The sequence below is a fragment of the Epinephelus lanceolatus genome, chromosome 13, assembly GCF_041903045.1.
Source record: "Epinephelus lanceolatus isolate andai-2023 chromosome 13, ASM4190304v1, whole genome shotgun sequence".
In the NCBI taxonomy this organism is placed as follows: domain Eukaryota; kingdom Metazoa; phylum Chordata; class Actinopteri; order Perciformes; family Serranidae; genus Epinephelus; species Epinephelus lanceolatus.
The window spans coordinates 2,359,875-2,371,969 of NC_135746.1; positions in this window are offsets into that span (position 1 = coordinate 2,359,875).

Below are 12,095 nucleotides of genomic sequence, written 5' to 3' on the forward strand. Positions count from 1 at the left end.
TCCCTGGGTGAGATCGTTTCTGTTATATATTTTTCCTGGTATACCAGAGGTACAGCGATCGATCGCATATTTTTGTTTTTTCACCGGTTTTTGCTGTGTGGATCTGCGCTATTTTTGTTTGACACGCCTGGATGAGTGACTGTTTCGTTTGCGTGCGTCACGGACTCAAAAATAATCAAAAGACATTTAAAAGTTATTGAAAATGGACAGTATTGTATTTTTCGTTAGTTGGGACTGTGAGTTTATTTTGGGGATTGCAAAGACTGAGATTGGTTTTGTGATGTGACCTTTTTTTTTATTTATTTAAACCTACGCATGACGTGTGTATAGGCGCTGGGGGGAGGAATTAATTAAACGTGTGTTATTTGAATTTATACACTCTGTTGAGAGTTTCATATATCTTTATTCCTGAATATTTGTTGTTGTTTTTTTTGGGGGGGGGGGGGGGATAAATATTTTTTATTTTTTCCCAAAAGTTTTCTATTTTCCTGAAAAGAGCCCCCCTTGTATAGTTAACGCTTACTTGAGAAAAGGTAAAGTGTTACAATGTTATATTTTGATGTGTGATTCTAAGCTGCTTAAAACTAGCTGAAGTGGGTTGATGGCAGTAGGTTTTAATATTCTGAAAGCCAAGGCCATGTTTATTTAAAATTAGATGAAAACTCACTGTCCAGGACCCTGCCTTGTTACTAAAAGCCTTTCATTCATAATGTCAAGGAGACATAGAGGGACAGAGGGAGAGTGGCGCTGAATCAAACCAGAGTACGATTAACAAGTGTTGCTGCTACCTCGTCATCGTGCCTTTACAAGCATAACAATTGTATTTATTGTCTGAATTTGGTGATAAGAGTTTGATATTCTGAAAGCCAAGACTTTGGTTAAGAATCAAACAAAACTGCAATATCACAAAAAACTGTGATGTTGACATAAATCCAATGTCAATGTAAAAGGAGCAGTTGTGACCATGGCTGATAACGATGGAGCATGCCACATATTTGTTGTGTTGCGGGATTTCAATTGTTTGTGTGTCTTTGCCTTGGTGCCTCAGTGTTCTTATTCTGAATGTGCTTCGACCTTGACTTTAGACTGTTGCCGCTCTCCTTAACCACTTGTAATGCAGTTTCCATATCAGCATTATGTAGAAACAGAAACTAGAATCAATATTTCACAAAAGTTCTTTCAGCTATTTCTCCGGGGATCTGGTGTGGACAAAGCAGCCACATCGCCATATGCCGGATGCACAAGGTTACAGTAGTCTGAGCTAGCAGCATGAGCCCATCTCTGGCACTGCACCGGAGTCAGGGTTGTTCACTAATGAGAATCATAGCATTAAAAAAAAAGGAAAAGAAGGTACTTTTCACTGGTGTCGGTCACAGTCTATTGATAGGGCTTTAGTGGACGTGTAATCGAGGCGCTGCAGTATGCAATACATACTGTATAACATAAAACAGCACACATGCACAAAGTTGCAATGACACTACACAGCATACGACCAAATGTCCAACACTAGGCTCATTTTACAAGAACATACAGTCAGCAAACGGTTCTGCAAGCAAAAGCCTATAAAACACTGACATAAGCAAGGCAACACACAGCTATAGAACTTTTTGCAAACATTGGATTTAGTAAAAAAAAATAAAGAGGCAGCAGATTTCCAAAATATGTTCTCTTATATTGGGTAAATAAAAAGAGACTTTGGTGGGGGTGCTGCTACAACTCTGTAGGGAGCTTAAGCCTTTCCCCAGGGCTGTGCAGAGAGTGTGATTCAGCTGGAAGGAGCAACCATTTAACAGCAAAACAATATCTTAACCCCCCTGAATTAGGCACCTTCATACCTCTTCTTCTGTTGTGTCCGTATGTTAGCCTAGTAATTATGTTCATGTTGGAGGATTCCACACCTCACAAGTAACATCCGATGGTGACCTTCAATGCCAGTTAAGTAATTTGTGTGCTCCTTATGCAGCAGTGTGGAGGTCTGGGTGTTGGATGAGCATGTAGCTCATCAGACATTCATTTAGGAGACTGACAGGTCTGGAATTATTGTTCATCTTTTAACTAACCACAATCTCTTTGCCCTATCTTTCCCTGTCCTTAAATGCACTATTGTCCAATGTGCAGGTACTGTTGAAGGAAGGAATTGTAAAACTGTTGGCACTGAAGGTGAAAACAGGCATTGAACACGATTCAAGGTTTTGCAGAAGCAACCAATATCCAGCCCTTTGTCTGCTGATAGAGTTTCCTTTTGCCATTGAGTTTAAAGTTACTTATTATCAAATGCACCACAATTACCTGCCCAGACACCCGAAGAAAATGTTCACATTGTACGGTATTTTAACAAGAGTTTGGGACAAGTCCAGCCATGTTTGTTGCAATAAAAGCAGGTATTTTTTGACAAGAGTTCAGAGCATTTCCAGTTGCGTTAATTTTAAATTTGGGTATTTTTTAAACGAGAGCTTGGGACATTTCCAGCCATGTTTGCAGCAACAAAAGAGGGTATTTTTTAACAAGAATTTGGGACATTCCCGGGCAATGTTGTAGCAACAAAAGCAGGTATTTTATAATGCAAGTTTGAGACATTGCCCGCTGTGTTTGTAGCGACAAGTGTGGGTATTTTTTTTTTTTGAAAGTTTAGGACATTTCCAGATATTTTTGTAGTAACAGAAGCAGGTAGTTTTAAACGAGAGTCCAGGAAATTTCCAGCAGGGTTTCTTGCAACCAAAGTGGTTATTTTTTAGAGTTTAAAAAGTGGTTAGTTTTAGTTCGGGACATTTTGAACTGTTTGTAGCAACAAAAGCAGGTATTTTTTAAAAAGTTCAGGACATTTCGAGCTGGGTTTGTAGCGCCAATTTTAACAAAAATTTTGGACATTTCCAGACATTTATGTAGCAACAAAAGCTGGTATTTTTTAACAAAAGTTTTGAACATATTCTCAGACGGTTATGTAGTGACAAAATCTGATATTTTTTAACAAGAAATCAGGATATTTCCAGCCATGTTTGTTGCGATAAAATCTGGTATTAAAATCTGGTAATTTTTTTAACAAGAAATCAGGATATTTCCAGCTGTGTTTGTTGCGATAAAATTTGGTATTGTTTAACAAGAAATCAGGACATTTCCAGCTGTGTTTGTTGCAACAAAATCTGGTATTTTTTAACAAAAGTTTTGAACATATTCTCAGACGGGTATGTAGTGACAAAATCTGGTATTTTTTAACAAGAAATCAGGACATTTCCAGCTGTGTTTGTTGCAACAAAATCTGGTATTTTTAACAAGAAATCAGGACATTTCCAGCTGTGTTTGTTGCGACAAAATCTGGTATTTTTTAACAAGAAATCAGGACATTTCCAGCTGTGTTTGTTGCAACAAAATCTGGTATTTTTAATAAGAAATCAGGACATTTCCAGCTGTGTTTGTTGCAACAAAATCTGGTATTTTTTAATAAGAAATCAGGATATTTCCAGCTGTATTTGTTGCAACAAAATCTGGTATTTTTTAACAAGAAATCAGGACATTTCCAGCTGTATTTGTTGCGACAAAATCTGGTATTTTTTAACAAGAAATCAGGACATTTCCAGCTGTGTTTGTTGCGACAAAATCTGGTATTTTTAATAAGAAATCAGGACATTTCCAGCTGTTTGTTGCGACAAAATCTGGTATTTTTTAACAAGAAATCAGGACATTTCCAGCTGTGTTTGTTGCGACAAAATCTGGTATTTTTAATAAGAAATCAGGACATTTCCAGCTGTGTTTGTTGCGACAAAATCTGATATTTTTTAACAAGAAATCAGGATATTTCCAGCCATGTTTGTTGCGATAAAATCTGGTATTAAAATCTGGTAATTTTTTTAACAAGAAATCAGGATATTTCCAGCTGTGTTTGTTGCGATAAAATTTGGTATTGTTTAACAAGAAATCAGGACATTTCCAGCTGTGTTTGTTGCAACAAAATCTGGTATTTTTTAACAAAAGTTTTGAACATATTCTCAGACGGTTATGTAGTGACAAAATCTGGTATTTTTTAACAAGAAATCAGGACATTTCCAGCTGTGTTTGTTGCAACAAAATCTGGTATTTTTAACAAGAAATCAGGACATTTCCAGCTGTGTTTGTTGCGACAAAATCTGGTATTTTTTAACAAGAAATCAGGACATTTCCAGCTGTGTTTGTTGCAACAAAATCTGGTATTTTTAATAAGAAATCAGGACATTTCCAGCTGTGTTTGTTGCAACAAAATCTGGTATTTTTTAATAAGAAATCAGGATATTTCCAGCTGTATTTGTTGCAACAAAATCTGGTATTTTTTAACAAGAAATCAGGACATTTCCAGCTGTATTTGTTGCGACAAAATCTGGTATTTTTTAACAAGAAATCAGGACATTTCCAGCTGTGTTTGTTGCGACAAAATCTGGTATTTTTAATAAGAAATCAGGACATTTCCAGCTGTGTTTGTTGCGACAAAATCTGGTATTTTTTAACAAAAGTTTTGAACATATTCTCAGACGGTTATGTAGTGACAAAATCTGGTATTTTTTAACAAGAAATCAGGACATTTCCAGCTGTGTTTGTTGCGACAAAATCTGGTATTTTTTAACAAGAAATCAGGACATTTCCAGCTGTGTTTGTTGCAACAAAATCTGGTATTTTTTAACAAAAATTTTGAACATATTCTCAGACGGTTATGTAGTGACAAAATCTGGTATTTTTTAACAAGAAATCAGGACATTTCCAGCTGTGTTTGTTGCAACAAAATCTGGTATTTTTTAACAAAAGTTTTGAACATATTCTCAGACGGTTATGTAGTGACAAAAACTGGTATTTTTTAGAGTTTGGGACATTTCCAGCCATGTTATAGTGACCAAACTGGGTAGTCTATTGTAAGCCAAAACATGATGTTTTTCCAACCATAACAAATTGTTTTCTTTGCCTAAAGCTAACCACATATACCACAGCGTTGTTGCAACATAAAATTAATAATTGAAACTTTTCAACATGCCATTTTATGTGAAACGTTCATTACTCTGTAATGATGCAGACTACATTCAAGCTGGGCTACACATGTAAAAACTCCTGCTGCACTAGGTTAGTGTAGGGGTTACCTGTATTGTTGCTCCTTATGCAGAGACATCCAAAGGCTTTTCAGCCTACCTGGAATGTCATGTCATGTCTGGAAACAGACTGGTTAACACATTTTTCATACAGGAGAATTGTTTGTGTCAACACCAAAAACCACTGCCTTACCTGCATAATTGAACCCCCACACAATGTTGCAGGTGCCTTGTGTGAAAGAGGCCTAAGTAGACACTGATCCCATCAATAACATCTGCCTCTAGTTGGCTCCTCTTTACAACACACCATCCTATTCAACATCAGTCTCTCTTTCATTCCCATTTTATGCACTGTCTGACTCTGGCATTCACTCTTATTCAGTTCCTCTCCTCTTTCGATGCAGCCAGCGCCATTCAGGCTGCTTCATGTACACGCGTAACCATGGCAACTGGCAAATAGAGTTGTATAGCATCGTTCAACTTTTGTGGTAGACATGTTATTTGCAAAACACTGTGGAGAGATGCCATGCAGTGTCACACACACACAGTCAGATCTGTGATAAAGGTGTCTCTGCACAACCCTTTATTATCTGCCTGATCTGTTCTGGCGCTGTGTTTTAATAGATCATTCTGAAGCTCACATGTCAGACTCCTTCTGCTGTGCAGTGTCCCTTTTCTTTGTGAAATCATCAAATGTGTACACCAGGTTTTAGTGGCAAGACAAGCACATGTAGCTCATTGAATGCTCTGTACTCATTGTCCTCGCTCCTCACACCCACTCAGATACCTTCACTTTGCTGGAACTTGTATTCAAATGTAGGATTAGCTAATACGTTGTTCAGTTTCGTTTTGATCTGTGAATTTCCTTTGCCCACGTGCCCAATTCCATCCCAGCAAGTCAAACTACATCTTTAATCCCTACATGTGTTTGATTCACAAACAGGGAATAGTCTGTATTTGTGGGAATGATTAAAGCATCCAGATATTTCACTTGAGTGTCTGAGTCTGCTGATGAGCTACCTGCGGTATGATGTCTGTTCTTTGATGCATCAGTTCTGTGCAGGTACAATCTATTCCTCTCCATTAACGTCTGAGTTTCATCTATAATAGTGATGGCCTGCTCTGAGGGATGAGCATCTGCACGGCTGGAAAGCTGATGAGCTGAACTTAAGCATTTATCTGAGATTTTTTTTTTTTTCTTGTTTTTTGAGGCTAGTAACTGACACAAAATCACACTGCTGATGTACAGGAAATGCTACAACTAAACAAGCCTCTACAGCCATGCTAGACCACCCAGGATGCCATGCTGTTGTTTGGATGGTTGATAATTCTGAAGCCTCAGTAGTCCAAGACATATCCCGTTGGACTGAAAGCCCCTTTGTCCAGCAGGCTGGTATCCCAAAAACAAACATGCATTGTTCTGAAGGGCAGTTTCTCTAAAACTGGGCTACACACTCTCTCAGACAGAAGCAGATGGCTAATTATTATGCAAAATTTTGTCATCGAACTATATTGATGCCAAGGCATTGTCCAGTACTTGCTGCCTTCAGTGCCATCGTGGTTGGGTTGGTTAGGTTTAGGCATGAGGAGTGAGATTGGCTAGGGTTAGGGTGACACTGTCAAGGGAAGATCATGCTTTCGTCATAGTAGGAGTGTCCGATGATCGCCACGTGCCATGTGTGTGGCGTATTTTTGGAGAAACTGCCCTTCAGACCAGTGCCTGTTTGGTTTTGGGATACAAGCCTGTTGGACAAAGGGGCTTTCGGTGAAATGGGACTTTTTTTGTACTGACATGGCTAACATGGCGAAAGTATGAGCTTCCCTTCTCTGCCTATGACTGGCTCACTTTGATAGTCTTACCCTAAGCCTAGCAAATCTCACTCCTCACGCATGAAACCTAACCAACCCAACCATGATATTAACGAAGACAACAAGTAGTAGACAATGGCTTCACATCGGTATGGTTCGATGACATCATTTCACATAATAATTAGCCATCTGCTTCTCTTTGGGAAAGTGTGTAGCGTAGTTTTAGAGAATCAGGCCTCCAGAGCAACGTGCATTTGTTTTTGGGATCCCAGGCTGTCAGACAAATGGACTTTCAGTCCAGTTGGACATTTTTCAGACTGTTGGGGCTTCGGTCCTATGAGCTGTCGGAACAATGGGCAGTCCCCATTAGACTGTGGCTACCTGATCCGAGCCCGACGGGCCTGGTTCGGTCAAAAATGTATAAATTGTATTTGGGCTCGGGTCGGATTCGGTCAGCTTTCAGTGAAAATGTAGTGTAAAAATAAATAAAATCCTATTGTCTGTCCTGTTTATTGCTTGGGGACTGTTATTTACGTGACAACACCAGAACACAACACACACACACATTGGCTGTTTCTGCTGTTCATCTCTGAAGCTCCAGAGACGATTCTGAGTGCTCTTGCAGTCAGAGGACTGTGTATGTAGCTGCGTGTGTGACTGGGTCAGCTGTCTGCAGCAGCGCCAGTAGTTCTGTAGCAGTTCGGTCAGTTCGTGGTTCTCCTGATGGCCAGAGCACAGAACTGGGCTGTACACACTTCAACACCCTCTAGCCAAGCTCGCAAACCTCCGCCGGGCTCCCACACACTCAGCTGCTCAAATGAGAACGGCTGTTATATTTTTAACTGCTGATGACACTGCGTAATGTGTGTGTGTGTTTAAACAATCTGCTAAAAGAATAGCACAAATCAGTGCCTTTTTACGGTCATTTACAAGGTGTAACCGGGTTAAATAGCCTGTAACCATAACAACTGTGTGACACAAACTCAGTGCTTTAGTAATTAAATAGCTCACAATTTGATTTCTGACATAACAAAATAGAATGACTGTCGGGTTCGGACGGGTTTGGATAGAAATATGCGGCCCGTGCCGCACTCTAGTCCCCATTAAGCTAAATAAGCTAAATGCAAACACGCTAACATGCTCACAGTAACCAGTTTTGGGCTCGTTACGCAAGAAATTTAATTTATGACTCATTACTCTTTTTTGAGTAACATTATTACTTAACATATCACTCCCTGCCTACAGTACCTGGTTACACTACTCGTTATATGACTTTTCCGGTACGGCTAATTGCGTCTTTTCTCCTCAGAATTCAGACTTTGCATGTGCTCCTCTGTTTGAATGTCAGGGTAATCTTTGGTAAGCACAGCTAAGGCTAGATAGCTTAAATGTCGATAGCTTCTGTTGTCTGTGACCAGTATTTTGACAAGGATCTGTCTGAAATTTGGAGAGTTGGTTGTGGAGATAGGCAGCATTTTATCCACCAGATATCCAGCCCCAAGCATCATTAGTTCTTTGTATCCTGCAGCTGTCCATGACCATCAATCCAATTCTGGTTGTTTAACCATTGCAGGGCTACAGCCATCTTCCGTGGCTGCAAAGGACTCACCTTTGGTGGGGTTTATTTCCTGGAGCTTCAGGTTATTGTGCTTGAGGTCGTAGTAGGTGTTTCAGGAGGCTTGAGGTTGTGTTTTTCACAGTGGAATCAAAGTGTTCTTGTCATGTTTCCTCCTGACAAAATCAAAGTAATGGGAATATTTCCAGCTGCTGAATGTAAACGAGTTGATCTTCCAAGCTTGCTTGCTGCTTTGTGGCCTGCATGCATGATGATAAAATGAATCTGGGGATTGATTGTTGGATTTCAAACCAGTATGTGGGTGACAACAAAAGTAAGGTTGTAACAACTTATTTGTTTTTGTATTACTGAAATGTTATCAGTGGTTGGTTAAACTACTTGTGACTGGGAAATATATATATTATTATCAGTAATGCCCAACACTAAGTGAGAATGCTAACGTGCTAATATTTATCAGCTTATTAGTAATGGACAAATTGAAATGTGACCTGATGATGGCGCTAGATGAAAAGTTAGGGGAATCCTGAAGTTATTAAGATGAATCCTGAGAGGGGCATGAACATCTGAACTAAAGTCCACGTCAGTCTATCTGATAGTTACTGAGACATTTCACTAAACCAAAAATCTGTCTCGCCTAAAATCTGTATTCACCACAGCTGTTGCTCACATATATGTCAGACACACTTACAGTACGCCTTTTCTCTTCCACTAATAAACACAAACACACATGCACACAGAGAGCCACACTCACCACATTTTCTACTTAGTGCACTGCACAATTTAATCCTCAGCTCTGGCTTGAGGTATCAATACCAGTCTGATCTAAAAAATAATAATAACTGTGGGCTTTATGTCCCGTTGACATACTGCTGATTGCAAAGAGCTCAATTGAGATTACAGCCCGTGGCACAGATGTAATTGATTTGCCGCGAACCTGCAAACAACATCCACCACAAAGTTCAAGCCAGTGAGTCGCTTTATTAATTTATCAAACTCAAGATGTGTGTGCAGGCTTCCCGGGCAGAAACCTCCCTGTGCTGTGCTACCTTCTACAACCACCTTGTGTGACTCCTCTGCGTTGACATGCATCTGAGACGTCAGGGTTTCTTCCTCGTTTAAGCTCCACGTCTGACAGGAGCACTCCCCTTCACTCATCATCTGTCTCCCTCAATGAAGTTCATGTGATCGCTGGCAAAGCGGCCCATTGCTGTAGAGGCTGATTAAAGCGGCATCAAAGTCTCAGCCTCTGGCTTTGAATGCATCACATGTCAGCTTATATGAGAGCTGTATTGAATAATAGCCCCAGCTTAAACATCCCTCCTCAATCTGAGATGGAAAAATGCATTCTCACCAACAACAACCTCAACATGTAATCTCTGCGCGTCCAGCCTAATTAATTCCTCTTTTTAAACTTTGCAGAAAGTTTCCAGCTCGTTTGTATTCCGAGTCTATTCATTAGCTGGATCGAGTGGTTTGAAAACACTCTGCTCTTAATTGTTTCTGTTTGATTCCTACTAAAGCAGGGCCTGTAATTAAAAGAGAAACAGACAGAGGGGAGATAAATTGAGTGTTAAACTGCCAAAGTGATCTTCAAAGTGCCCAAACAAGTAGAGGAAGTAAAGGCTAGGAAGTGACTTCCAGGCCTCGTGGCTGATTCTAACTTTGTTTGTTCAAAGCGACACAATAATGACTTGCATGCCCACATGAAATTTATTCACATAATTCCATATTCATGTTTACAGAAACATTACGGGGAAGGTAATTCACCCAGACTGAACGCTTGTCGACAGGGCAACAAAACAACAGCATCAGTTGTTCTTTTTTTTCACTCGCAGCCTTGAAATAATCATCAAAACTCTTCCATCGGGACGGCAAAGTTTGATGCTGCCTGTGATCATCAAGCACTGAAAACACACTGGAGCTACATGAAGTGTTGCAGCTACAGCAGAAAATGGAAATATCCTCTAAAACTGCATTTTAGTCCTGTTTTATCTTTATGTGTCGCTGCAGTAACTTCGCATAATGCAGCATTAAATCTGACATCCCTATCATCGGGCAGCGTGCCACCGGCCCAGGTCCATTTTCCATGTTACATAGATAACCATGTTCACACAGTGACAATATCCTGTTACACATATTTCTGCCTACCACCATCAAAGCAGCATTATCTCTGCGCTGACCCACAGGCTGACCTGCACTGTTAACCGGTTATGCTGAAAAGTGCTGAGTGGCCGTTTCCTACAAATGGGATTTCCTTATCTCTACTCTGAGAGTATTCTGTCACCAGCAATAGATGACTCTCTCCATTTTGCTCTGTAATTCATTTCCTGCCTTTCTCTTTGCCTCACATTCTTCCTCTCTGACAGGTGAGGAAGATAAAATAGCGTGAGCCCGTTGTGCACTGATGGCTGTTGAGGATCTCGACTTCACAAGAATAGATAATGCCACAGTGCAACAAGCTCCCGTTGGTATCTTAAAGGGCTAAGTTGGAAAACAGAAACGAGGAGAATCCAAATTTGATTTTATAATTAAAAATTGATACACACATTCAATTATTTAACATGCAAATGAGGAAGATAATTCTTAATTTTAAAATTCCAAAAGAGCCTCTGCAGTGTTATCAGTGCTACTGATTTATGCTTGTATGCTAATCTGCTGTGTTTAAAATCTAACATTTGCATTCTGCAAGAATTAAACTTATCAAGCTCCACACACACACACACACACACGTACACACACTGGTATTGGCTTCAGTATGGTGGCCTATTGGCGAAGCCTCTGGGCCAAGTGCCAGCAGAGTACCATCTCATTATCTCCAGTCACACAAATGCAGTGGAACTGCTGGGTAACGCGCGATTCATTGCAACAGTTGTAAGTGACGGATGAAGTCAGGACATACTGCACAAACACCAGCAGCCGGCACTGAATGGCATAATGGATGGCGAGGCAAGCTGTGGTAGATGTCCATTTTTCTTCCCTAGAACGCAGCGTTTTCTGACAAGTTGGACACGTGTGTTTACAATCCATCTGTTTGGGGAAATATTCATCTGATAAAGAGTGAAGGGAAGGCTGCTGGTTTGAGATTTTCAAACCGGACGTGAATGAAATGTAGTATTACACACTGAACAGAGCATATGTCCTTGTTTTGAGTTCCAGACTGACAGTAGGAAAAAAAGAGAAGAAGTCAAGGATAAACTAAGCAGCAGGCTGCTGGGCTGAAGAATGAAGCTAACGCAAGAGTGTCAAAAACTGCAGATCTTCTGATGGCCTCTTGAGGCTGGTTCCAAGAGAGAGTCAGTCCCCAGACCTTCATGTTAAGATGCCCAACTTTACAGCAGAAATAAACATGTTTACAGCCTGGTACAACAAATAGTTAGATCTCTGTAGCTAATTTCTCTGCTCATGACAACTGTACAGGGGATGAATTTTTATACAACTCACACGTTTGAATGTTATTAAGGCGAAAAATTCTGCATAATTAAGGGCGTGGCTGCTTTGAATGACATCTTGCTACCACAGCGACAGCTTTGTTAAGAAACATAACCATAGCATTACCCCAGATGCAGAGTAAAGGCATAGCACAGCTGTAGCTTTCACTGTTTCAGTGTGATTTCACTTTGTAATTGTTATTAGGTCACATAAAAAGTCCTATAGACCACCCCATC